The sequence below is a fragment of the Diuraphis noxia genome, unplaced genomic scaffold, assembly GCF_037042655.1.
Source record: "Diuraphis noxia isolate RWA-SAM2 unplaced genomic scaffold, SU_Dnox_SAM2 contig0004, whole genome shotgun sequence".
Lineage (NCBI taxonomy): Eukaryota > Metazoa > Arthropoda > Insecta > Hemiptera > Aphididae > Diuraphis > Diuraphis noxia.
In genome coordinates, this window is record NW_028301714.1 from 24,034,180 (window position 1) to 24,047,559 (window position 13,380).

Below are 13,380 nucleotides of genomic sequence, written 5' to 3' on the forward strand. Positions count from 1 at the left end.
ACGCACCAACAGCCCCCATATCATTCTCAATAGTATCCAACTATCTCTTCTTTGGTGTTCTTTTTCTTTTCACTTCAACGTTCATTTTCATAACACTACTCTTACTGCTTTTGTTTCCTCTCGCCTCATCACATACCCAAACCATCTCAATCTATTTTCTCTCAGCTAATTAATCATCGCGAATTACTTAATATATATACATATGTATCTTACAATCGTAGAAGCTTAAAGTAAGTACAAAATATACCTACACTGAGTAGTATACCAAGCCTTACCTGCCTAACTCATAATAATAATAACACATTAACACATGTCCAAAAATCAACTATAATTATCATACAGTTGGCATAAAGATAAAATAAATTTTAAATCTAAATAAAGATATCATATGTTCTGCAACTGCACTGCTTGCATGTACACGGCCACATCCCTTTCCCCGAGGAAGTTCCCGATGGAACTGTAGCTCATTCAAGACGTTCGCGTTAATTGTTTCCAGTAAATTTGTAACATACATAATCGCAATCGCATACTACTGACCTATGACATTTTCTATTGCTTAATATAACAACGCATAGAATATAATCATACATTTATCTGTATATCAACTCAAAATTTGCGCGCTGACTGACCTCACCTTAATTGTGTTCGTAATAATAATAATAATAATAATTAACGTGCTAATGGCCCTAATGTATGGCCAAATATAGTCCATATACATTGTCTCTATAGGTCATCTACCTCAGGTCCTGGTTTCCCACATAAAATATCGAAGTATATCGATGGTTATCGCGTTACACACGTACGAACAGCGTGACGTTGCTGCTGCCTTCGATATCCTTACATGGGTCCCAGTCAACTTGCAAATAATGGCGTGCAGGATCAGATGCGGGCAGCAGTGCGTGGACATGATTATATTAGTATGGGCCTGCAAGAAACGAGCGCACAGCACCTACCCTGCAGCTGACATTTGGTTAGGTTATTTTAACGGGTGTTTAGTATAGAAAGAAAAATTCTAAGCAAACCCAACGTTATTGTAGAATATTATAATATAGAATATCTTCTGATATCTCGAAAAAAACATAAAGTCGATTTAAGAGAACAGGCATTTGTTGTTTCGCAAGTGCGTTACATTATACAAAATGGTACGCACTGCAGATAGCATATCACGTTTAGCTCCTTTAGCTTATATTTTAGAACTAATTGATCTCTTATAGAATTTATAAAGTTTTAAGACTATTATCTACATAGGGCATCTCATTTGCTTTTTGTTATACTTTAATTTTAAACTGAGTTATGAGTGTCTTAAAAGTTAAAACTTTAAATTTTTTGTACATATTGAAATACTCATGACTTGCTTTAAAATTAAAACATATTATAATAAAAAACATATGAAATGCTCTATCGATAGTATAATCTTCAATTTTATAATCGGTCAACTCACTATGATGTTTTAAACATATAACTGAGATAAACGTTGAGGTCACGATTTGTCATGTTACGCATTCGTAAGACGGATACAAAAAATGCCTACGTATAGCTTCCTCGTGATAAACGATCGCGTGATGATGAGGGACTAATGAGCTAATAATGACTGATTTTTATTAATAATTGTGAATTGCGATGAATTTCTAATATCATTATATTTACTTTTTCGCGTTGGCTGCAAGAGCAGGCATCAATAATAATTATTTATTATTCGATTTTCACTTATAGACATAATACTATGGTGGTTTGGTATGTAAACTGTGCACATCTACCCATAACGTATATACCTATATATTATCTTGACCAGCGAGAAAACCACGCGTTGTTGGAGGTACCCAACGACATAAGAACTATCGAGTTTTCGAGAACCAAAAAATGCATAATGATAATAATATAATACAATACAATAATTATGATGTAGACCGAAAACAATAAGTTGTGGCCGCGGCATTCGCGAGGATCGAGAGTTTCACCCGATCTTCTCATATTTTATATTATATTTTATTTTATATTTATGGTGAGTACCTTACTGAACACCGCAACGGTCACCGCGGTTGTAGTATGTACCTAAACACAAATTAACATTCATATAGTATATATATATATAAATAATTCTGGAATCATATATCGTCTCGTCGATAAATGTGTGCATAATATAATAATCTGGTGTTGTTATAGACCAATAATTATATATACAGCGCGCGTCCAATAATCCAATTAATCGCACGCGGCGGTGACCACTGCCGCCACCGAAAATATTATCATCAACATCCGGAACGGATACGCGTCATCATTTCTGAAGAATTCTCACACACACGTCAGGGGGAACGCGGTGCGGAAACGTCGGTCGGAAGCTGATGCGGAGGATCGACGAGAAATAATAGCGAATCGACGGAGGAATAAAAAACCGAGAGGTAACGAAATGTGATCGATTTCAGTTTTTGTGTTTATATATGCGAAATATTATTATATATTATGCGTATTACGATGTATAAAACGCGGATAAAAATGTGGAGAAAGTATAACGATCGGGTAAAATCAATGTAGACCGCGATACTGTATTGTTATTGCTGCACACAACACACATATATAGTAGGTAGACGTGGGCGGTGCGGTCGCAAAGAACGTGCTAATGCGGTCCTCGTGCGTTTTTTTTTTTTTTTTTTTTTTTAACTTCCTTTACCGACCGTTTCTTTCGCGATTCGAGTAATTTATTCTCGTTTTTTTCCTCCTCAACACCCGCGATTCATTCGATCGACGACGACAACGATTGTGTGTATTAATCGGTCTAGATTATGTCTCGAATGTGCATAAGATAATACGCCCACAATATTATAAAACCACGCCGTTCATATGTTTAGAAAATTATTATAATAACCTGTTATTATCGTATCGTAATTCACGTATTAAATATAAATATAGGGTATAACAGGAAGACCTGACAAAAATCGTAAAAATTAAATGGTTGATAAACAATATAAGAAATATACCTGTGTATGTTTAAATATACTCATGTCAGGAAATTCCAAAAAATAATATAAAAATTATTACGTTTTAAAGAAATTTACCCAAAAAAATATTAATATTTTAAATAATTCTAAAAATAAACTATTAAATTCACTCTTTATTAGGTACTTACTACTTAAAAAATTGTTTTTCCTTTAAAATGGTTCTTATAACCATATTTTGTAAATTAACTATTTTGAATTTTTTCAAAAAAATTTAAATCGAATTTTCAATGTCAAAAAATAAAAAAGCGGGTAAGTCGTGGATGTCGCTCTGCTGTACAGTAGTTTACAAGTGGGTTACAGTAATGGATGGAATTAAATTTGAATCCAATGATATTATATCATTGTATATGAAAAACGATTCTGAGCGAAGACGGTTTATCTGTGTTGGATATATTATAGATTATTAAAAATTTTCAAATCTTAGATTTAAAAAGAAAAATTTTTATGAATTTCTATTTTAAAATAATTTGCAAATTTTCGTGATTTTTACATATGTTGTCAAAATTGAAACTTTGAATGCTTGTAAAAAAAATTGTGCCAATTTATTTCTTTTATTTTTCACCTGCTATTGTAAAAATATGTTAGGAGCCTTATATAACATTTTAAATTCTTAGATATAAAAGGAAAATTTTTTATGAATTTCTAGCATAAAATAATTTACGAATTTTCATGATTTTTACGTATGTAATTTCAAAATTTGAATGCTTATAAATAAAAATTGTGAAAATTTTTTAAAATTGCATGGTGGATAGAATATACTTATATAAACATTCGGTGAAAATTTCATGTATCTATGGTCATTTGTTTTAAAGTTACATAAAAACCAAAATCGATTTTGTCGAAAAATGTTATATGTGGAGCACAATAAGTGGATATAAATTATATATAAGACAAATTAAAAATATTGATTAGAATAAAAATTTGATCTGTCTAGTCTTCATGTTGCATCCTATAAATATATAATATTATATCGTAACAAGGCCGTCTATTTTTCACAGCAATACGTAGTATGTGTACTAACTACTAAGTATTAACTCTGACAATTCACGATTTCGTGTATAATAATACACCGATTGTTCAACAAAATTTAGTACAAAATGTAGTTTACTGCAATACCAAATTAGTTTAGAAATTGTAGCTACATACACATTATTTTTGTTTTCAATGTTAGTTTTATGTACATTTTTAGTATTTTGTATGATTAGAAAAAAATATGTTCAGGCATAAAAAGAATGTAAACTAAAAATAATATAACGACAGTTGATTGTATAGCTGTACAATTATAGTCCATGTTATAAAAATATTATTATTAAGTAATCATTTTTATTTTTAATTATTTATATTTTTAATTATAATATTGCAATTTAAATAGTACGAATATATAGGAAAACGGAATTAAATTATAGGTGTAATAGGTGTTTTTTTTTTTATCACAATTTTTCCTCTTTATATAAAGTTATAATATTGTATATATTATATATTATTAATATGTACAATGTATATATATATATATATATATATATACATATACCTAGTACCTACCTACACCTACCAACAAACTGCTGCGACTAGACTATCGAGATCGAATGGTACGATATGTCGGCCGATGGGTCGTTTCCAATTATCGCTTCGACAACTCTATCCGAACGACTATATGTATAAATATTATTTTAATGTAAGCGCGTTGTACCTGCACGCCCCTTGGCGATTTTCAACGCGAATTCCGTCGTGTTACTGGCCAATAAATAACAAAGTCGTTAAATTTACGCGTGATATTTGGTTGAAGTGTCGTGATTGACGGGGCCGAGATGTCCGATTATGTATATTATATGCGGTGCATGCGATGAGAACACAATTTGTGCACTTATTTTTAAATTCGAGAAAGTGTGGATTTTTAATATAAATCTGTAAAAAAATGAATTTTAAAAATATTACGGAACGTACATTATATATTATAGATATTATAAATAAACCTACCTACTTAAAAGTTAAAAATATATTAGAAGCGATTATTACTTTTCTGTTTTTTATCGTGCATAATGAATACAAATGCAATTCCAACAACGAAATGAAATGCAGTATCTCGCGATGCATGCAAAAATATTATGGATTATTCTTTCACCTGATTTGTTCGGCTTCAGTGATTTTTTCTGCATGTGTGATCTCTAACATAATATAACCGAGAATGCATTAAATTAACATAGACAATATTTATACTGAACTGTCCATTTAAATTTAGTGATCTGATTATCTGATTTTAAGATGTAATAATATGGGTATTAAAATTGTGTCATTAAGTGTGTTGTGTATTTGTAAGATTGTGTTAAGTCAAAACACAAAAATATAATATATTGTATAGCCTAATAAAGGAAAAAAATTAACCAGCTTAAAATATTTGCTTTCCTACTAAAAAACTGACCGTCTAAATGTCCGATTCAAACATTTATTTTTATAAATAGAAGATATATAAATAATTAGTTTAAAATGTAATAAAAAGTATCTTGGTTGTACAAAATTTATTAAAATTACAAAGCTGACAGTTTAATAAAATAACTCTATTAAATAAATTAAACTTACTTATTTGGCAAAAATTTAAATATATAATAAACGTTAAACTAGGTACTTGACATATTATTATACTATTTCGGATTCCCTATAAAATTGTACCAATATAACATATTATAATTGGTATGATTTAGTATATTATCTTAAGTAACATTATAATTATATGGATATATCATAAATTTATGATATATTAGTTGATTATATTATACAATATTTTTAAATAGTTATACATCGTAATGATAAGTATTGTGATTGTACTCAATATTTAAATTTTCTAAAAGTATAATTTTCATTTTATTTCATTAGTTAGAATATTGAACATATTTTAATACTTCATTATTTTTGAATTACAGAACAAGAACACAATTTTTTATATTTATATAACTATTGTATATAATTATGTCATTAAAATTACGTTACACGAATCGAAGGAAACAAATTAAAATCGTCTGCATATAAAAATACTGAATTACACAAATTAAAATCTTTTTAGAATTATACAAGTACACGACTAGTGTCTTCTAATTGAACAAAACGGTATTTTTTTCTTTATAATTTCATTTGACTTTCGGTTGGCTGCAGATGAGTGATGACATCATTGAATCAAGTATTTAGTGGCTGTATGTTATTGAAGCGTTGGTCAAGTATGTTCATTGTCACTGTGTCAATTTTTTCGTTATATTATTATCATGTACTTTTTTTTTTGTCTAAAGAAGACGATTTTTAATTATATTGTGTGCAGGAACAATCGAACATGGTCTTCTGAAACAAACGTCGTCCTAGTTTTACAATTCCACCGCGACTATGTCCATTCCAACGGTAATAAAAATTACTGTCCTTTTTTACTTACTAAATATGAAGTTGTTATTATTTTTATGGACACGTTACACTTAACGCCTCAGTAATTTTTGGTTTATTTTTTAACAATTTTTTACTTAAATCCGAGATATATAATATATATATATGATATTATTTTTTAAATATTAAATTATATGATATTTCAAAATATGGTCCATGATTTGCAACAAATAAATAAAAAAAACGTATCATCTTGGTCTAGACTTTTTTATGATGAATGCAGAGCGTAGGCGGTGGAATGTGTACGTGTCGATAAAAGCGGCGTCATAAATATTATATCTATATTATGCACATAATTTATTATAATAAATTCTAGGTAGTAAAGTTCCGTATTCTATCCATTTTTTTCTGTTGTCAGTGATAAAACATATTTTATATTTTATGTGTTTTCCGTTAAATCGAGCAAACCGTTAATAGGATAAAAACAAATGTACTTCGCAGCACTGGAATGGATTCATCCGGAAATCTATAGTGGAGCACGCATACGCCGCCAAGTCGCGGCTAAATAATCAGTCAACCTCGCCGAACATTATAGGAAAAATTAACGGAGCTAATTATAATAAAAACTTATAAGTTCGTTAAACTCGTTGGTTTACGGTTTCGAGTGTGGTGAGTGGTGACATAAAAGAATAAAATATAATTGTGATCATTGAGATCGATGACGGGTTTCAATCATAGCACTCACTCGGTTATAGGCCGAATGACAAATAGCATACATACATCGCAAATCGCAATAATGGATTCACAACTCGAGTTCATACGTTTTACTCCCAATACGTCATTCTTAAAATATTAAATTGCAAAACCCCTACATGCTGTGTGTTACAATAAAGCGATTACAATTTGTGTGTATTTAATTATGCATACCTATACGAATAGCCAAAAATAATTCATCGTCCATTGGACTACAATATAGTACATTGATATAATCAATGAATAAAGGTATTTAGAGTGCATTTACAGCATGCGGCTCCTCAACATGCAGTCTGTGGCACTTAGGAAAATGCATCAATACCTAAACGCATAAAATATAAATTAAAACTTGATTACAGTTTTTGTTTAACTTACAGTATAGTTTATTACACATGTTTCATTTTTATTTTCAAACATTTTCAAATTTGAATTTTATTACAAACAAATTTATAAACCAACTGAATGATATCAGCATTGATACTTGTTTGGAATTGAAAATTACATATTAGTGATATTACTCTCTAGATTTGAATTTTGAATAAACTGACCGCAGAAATTCAGATAAGTAAATAAATAAATAAATAAAGATAAGTTTTCTTTTATGGATAATTGTGTATTTTATTTTAAACTTAATTTTAAAAACAAACATGTGTAATTTATTAATTACAATAAGCCTAGCTGTTTACAATGTTTACATATTATATACATTTATTGATTACATATATGAAACACGTGAGAAAAGTTTCCACCCAATAACAACATTTTACTTTGGGGTTTTATTGGTTTAATTTTAAATATGAATTATATATAAATATATATTTTAATGATTTAGATCTAGACATCTCTTTAACCTGCGAGGAGGATTCCCAAGAATGCGAATAGGACATTTTGACGTGGCCGTTATGGTGTAATGTCTCAGCCTCTCAAGTTATTATATTAATTAATTTACTAAATTTCTATTTAACCATTATAATATATTTTTATTTTTATTGTTTAATAGTATTTATTGTATACTTGCGTATTATTGGAATTTAATGATAAGTTTATATTACTATGCTGTACTTGTGCCCTATGGGTTTTTAATTATAGTTAAAATTAACCAGTTGACCAATCGAAACGTATACTATATCGATTAGCTCGATTAACTACGTTTTTAGAGATACGTTTAATATAATAAAGTATCCGTTGTCGTTTCTTTTCTGCCGTGCGATAAGTTTATTATTTTTTGCGCTTTAATATTGCTAGCTAGATACAGCATAAATATTTCATACAAATAGTGAGTTTTTTAGTTATTTAAATCTTTTACACGAGTAGTGAGTTTTGTTAGATTATTTATTTATAATGTCAAAATATTAATTGAATCCACGAAAAAACGAGATGTCTTAGTGTATAATAGTTTTATGTATTTATTTGATGCCTTAAGTAGTGATGGTAAACGTAGTTTTTGACGTTGCCGAAATAAAAGTGAATGTAAAGCTCTGGTGCACACAATAGTAGACGATATTTAAATAATAAAATCAATAAATGAACACACTCATGATTCTGAAGTATCAAAAATCGAAGTTAATGTAGCAGTTAACCGTATAAAATGACGTGTAGCTGAAACCACGGAATCCACATCAAATGTCACAAATGAATGTCTGGTCAGATTATCGGAAGCAGCTAAAGTAGGTGTAATTATAATTAAGTACTAATAATATATATATTATTGAATATGGTAACTCAGGTTGTACTTTAAATTAAATTAAATAAGTCTGCATTATATTAATTTTAATTTTACTTTATTTCGCCTGTCATTTCGGTGCACCGAAAACCGATATTCGGACCTTTCTTATTTCACATAACATTTTATACACATAATCTTTTTATTTCCTAATTATATATAGGTACAACTATCTTAAATATTATGCAACAATTATCTAGTAAAATATTTTACAATTCGCTATTTAAGATGATATGATACATCTCAAACGGAAATTAATTGTGATAGTTTAGTGGTTAAGGTGTGCGCGTCAAAGTTAACAGATAAAGGTTCGACACTAGCCAATTTCAAAGAAAAATGTTGGGTTCGAAAATTAACACTGGTATAAGGGAATTCAGGTGGTTTGTTAATCGAGAGCGGAAGCGTTTGTATAGTTAAAGTATACCTTTATGGTTTCTTCTTTTGTGTTTAATTTTATTTTACAGACTGGGGAGTGTATTATTTGATATATATTGTATGGTACATTTTGTAAATATGAAGAGTTTTGATTGGAAAGTTCAAATTTTGTTTATTTTTGATTTTTTAGCCACCCTCGTAGTTGAATATAGTGTGTCATTAAATAATATAATATCATATTTGTATAATCAATAATAATACCTAGTAAAGAAATGATGTAGGTATATATTAAAATTATGTATTAATGAAATAAAGTTTTCCTAAATTTAATTCGTATTTATAATCCTGGATCCCAAGTACCTATATGTAGTATATACTAACAAACAGTGGCAAAACATCAATGAAAAAACTTAAGAGGACGTGATTCCCGCATGTGTTGTCTCTGTCTTACAAGTGCAATATATAGTAAATTTTACGTTCAGCAGAACACATGTAGCTCCGTTTGCTTAAAAATTAGAGTGAATTGACCTCTCATAAAATTTAAAGGTATGATTGTTATCTAGTCAACCTCATATGCTTTTTATTATATTTAAATTTTAAAGGAAGTTATGAGTATTTTAAGATGTACAAAAAATGTACAATTTTAAAATACTCATAATACTCGCTTTAAATTTGATATAAAATAAAAAGCATATGAGGTTGTTTAGATAATAATCTTACCTTTAAATTTTATAAGAGGTCAGTTCACTCTAATTTTTAAGTTAACGGAGCTACACGTGTTCTGCTAAGCGAAAAATACGCATTTGTAAGACGGAGACAACACATGCGGGTATCACGTCCTCTTAAGGGGACGCTGAAGCTCCTTATTTTTACAGTTAGTCCTCTATAATTGCATATATTAGGAGGGTGCTTATTAGTGGATGTTAATCAATTTCAAATCCTCCCTCTTAATTGTATCTATATACATGATTTATGAAAAATATAACATATTATAATTTTAAAAATTATTTACGAACATATACAATAGCAGCAATATTAATAGCTATATCACAGGATTGGTTAAGTGATATTATATTATATTATTAATTTATAATTATTAAATATAATTAAATTTTGTTCAACACGTTTAGATGTATTAGATTTATTGTAAGTATTAAAAAAAACCAGATATGATTTTATACACTGTAATAATATATGTCTTTACCACATTCCACGTTAAATATATTATAATAATATATACAAACAGTGACGATAATAATGTAAAGAATTCTGATTTCCAATAACCATCGCACCGATTTGAAATCATGTGACACGATTTTTACTACACAATCGATTTGGTTCAATTAATTCCACCGCCCAATATTATATATTGGCAATATACCCATAATATACATGCATACGAAAAATTATATAGTTTGACCCAAATAACTTTTTATCATATATTATGCACTGCATATATAGTAATATTACACGTTTTATTATATTGTCATCGTCGGCGGTGCAGAAGACGTGAAAAAAAAACATATCTGTCCGCCCGTCCGCGGCTGTCGTCAAGAAACACATCGTTAAATTAATATTTATAAAAAGTATCGTGAAAAAAAATAAATAAAAATGTTTGCGGCGCTCGTCGCCGATATCATTATACACTTGGAAAACCACGGCGTGTCGGTGTATTGTGCGGGTGGGGAGGGTCCGGGCGACGGCGTTGTTGTAGTGCTCGCCTGGACGACTGTTCATCGGCACAGTCGTCCGGTAACGATATCACGTGGAACAATTGCGCGGGAGTTCCGATACTTGAGCCGCCGTCATTATAGTATACCTGTTTATATTGTAGTCTATATTGTAGTGTACACGCGGTTTTTATTTTTTCTCTTATGCTTATCCAAATCGTTCATCAATACGAGTAAAACACATATTGTATTATATTATAATAAAATAGAATTCAATTTTGTTTTTAAATCATCTCTACGACACTATACACATAGTATACGCATACACATCAATAGCAGCCATCGATCGGATCGTTTTTTGATTTACATCACACTAATACGACATTATATTGCTGAAAGTATCGGGCACTTGGATCCTACCGACATATACACCGCGCACGAGCAGTAAGTACCTACCTACGAATTATTGATATTATTGCGTTATGATGGTGTATTATTATAAGATGTTTAACTTCATCGCCCACCGTTCAAGTCTAATTCACGTTCACGTCCTATATGTACTATGTACCAGGTACCTACTACCTGCATGTACATACAATTATAGGTCGTGCCGGAACTATATACTACACCATAATTAATATACTATATCGTCTATATCAAATGAAAGTATGTAAATAACTTTTTGAAAACTTATTATGAAAACAAAAATAAGTTATACTGCTGTTAGAAATGTGTCATTCCTCATCGCATACGATTAATTAATAAATTCAATTATTTGGAAACTTGAATAAATTTTTTCTTGAATGGCTTGATTCGATCTGTATTAAAATTTAATGAATGTTTTTATACTAATAATATCACTTATAACAACATCATCTTATTTAGTATTATATATCGTATTTTTACATATTATACTAAGTTATATAAAAGCGTGTTTTCAACAATATTTACTTATGAAATTACCATCAATACTAATCAGAAGAAAATAATATTATTTGCATAATAAAATAAAACATTTTTTTTTTTATTTAAACAGTTAATACATAAAAAAAATCGGGTATTAAAAACAATAATACAACAATTCAATAAAAAATAATACTTAAATGTGCATTGTAAATACTACATTTTAGTCTAAAATTTATCTTATACATGGCAATGAGCATCATTGCACATTTTTACATGTATATTGTTAAGAAACTCAGGCATAATTGGTTTAAAATAATATACTTGAGTACACTTTTTTATTACTTTTAGTAGCTTTAGTACTTATATAAATTATTTTAAACTGTTGTGATTTTTCAGTCATAAGAATCTGAAGGTATTATTTTAAATAATAATTGATTTATAATAATATTAGGAAATTAATAATATGTACCACGTACAGATTGTGTGCACTATACCTATATGTATAATTCCTAATACTGAGCAAGGATCATTTTAGCTAACGACATAACTATATTTACAAGTAGGCCGTTTTTTTATGATTATATTACCTACTCGAAAACTTTCTGTTGTTAAATTGCACATAAAATTCGTGAAAGCAGATACTTGATTATTTTTCTACCATCTGAAGCATATAGTTCTTAACTCTTAAGAGAATCTTTTCAATCTTTGTATACCTAACAAATGTATATCATTTATAATTAGAAATTCAATTATACATTTATACAGTATAATGCTATACCTAGTCGAGTATTGGGTTAACTACCTCAGGGGCACTATATAGTTTATACAAATGAGCATCATGCTTAACTGTGAATAGTAAATCGTATTTAGTTTTTACTGTGAGGCATAAGTCATAAAATTGCCTCTAAGCCCATTAATAATTTCTAACTAAACATTTGTAATATATAGTATAGATTGTCATAATAGGTACCTATAATCATCAAATGTTAACAATACTTTTTAATTAGTTTAATTTTAATATAATATACTAATAATATTATTAAGTATAATTTAATTTACCGTTAGAAATAATAAATCTATTTAAAAACACTTCATACGACAACTACAATGTTTTTTTAATAATAATATGTACGAACTGGATCCTTATACATATTTTTTTTATTTAGAATTTTAAACAATCGAAACACCTAAGTAATGAATATACTGTAATAATACTGTATACAATATAATATATATGTTATACAAATATACAACAACTGTACACGCTGCAGGAAATCAGCAAAACAGCAGAAAATCGAAAGCATATTACCGTGAAAATATATTATACAAAAACAAAATGTAATCTAATTATTATGCTCGTCGTCCACATGCGTTAAAAGAACGAAAATTATACAGTTTATAGTTTTAAAAACTAGCGTATTTTAAATACAAGCCACCGACATTGAATTCCTGAAAACACAACGAGCCTATGTAATATACATATACAGTACACACACTAAGTAGGTTGAATGGAAAACACAATGTTTTTACTCGGTGAATTGGAATCGTTACGAAGTAGGTTGTCCACGGCAGCTGTAAAATACACACAAAAATA

General features: G+C 29.0%; 1 protein-coding gene across 2 annotated transcripts in view; it reads left to right on the top strand.

Moving 5' to 3' along the window:
- Positions 1-10,943: 10,943 nt before the first annotated feature.
- The window catches only part of dsx-c73A (doublesex cognate 73A), a 43,118-nt gene continuing 40,681 nt past the window's right edge, over positions 10,944-13,380 (top strand). For both annotated transcript variants that reach the window (XM_015509847.2, XM_015509848.2), the window contains exon 1: positions 10,944-11,324. The gene's annotated coding sequence lies outside the window, so the exon portion shown is untranslated. The remainder of the gene's footprint in view (positions 11,325-13,380) is intronic.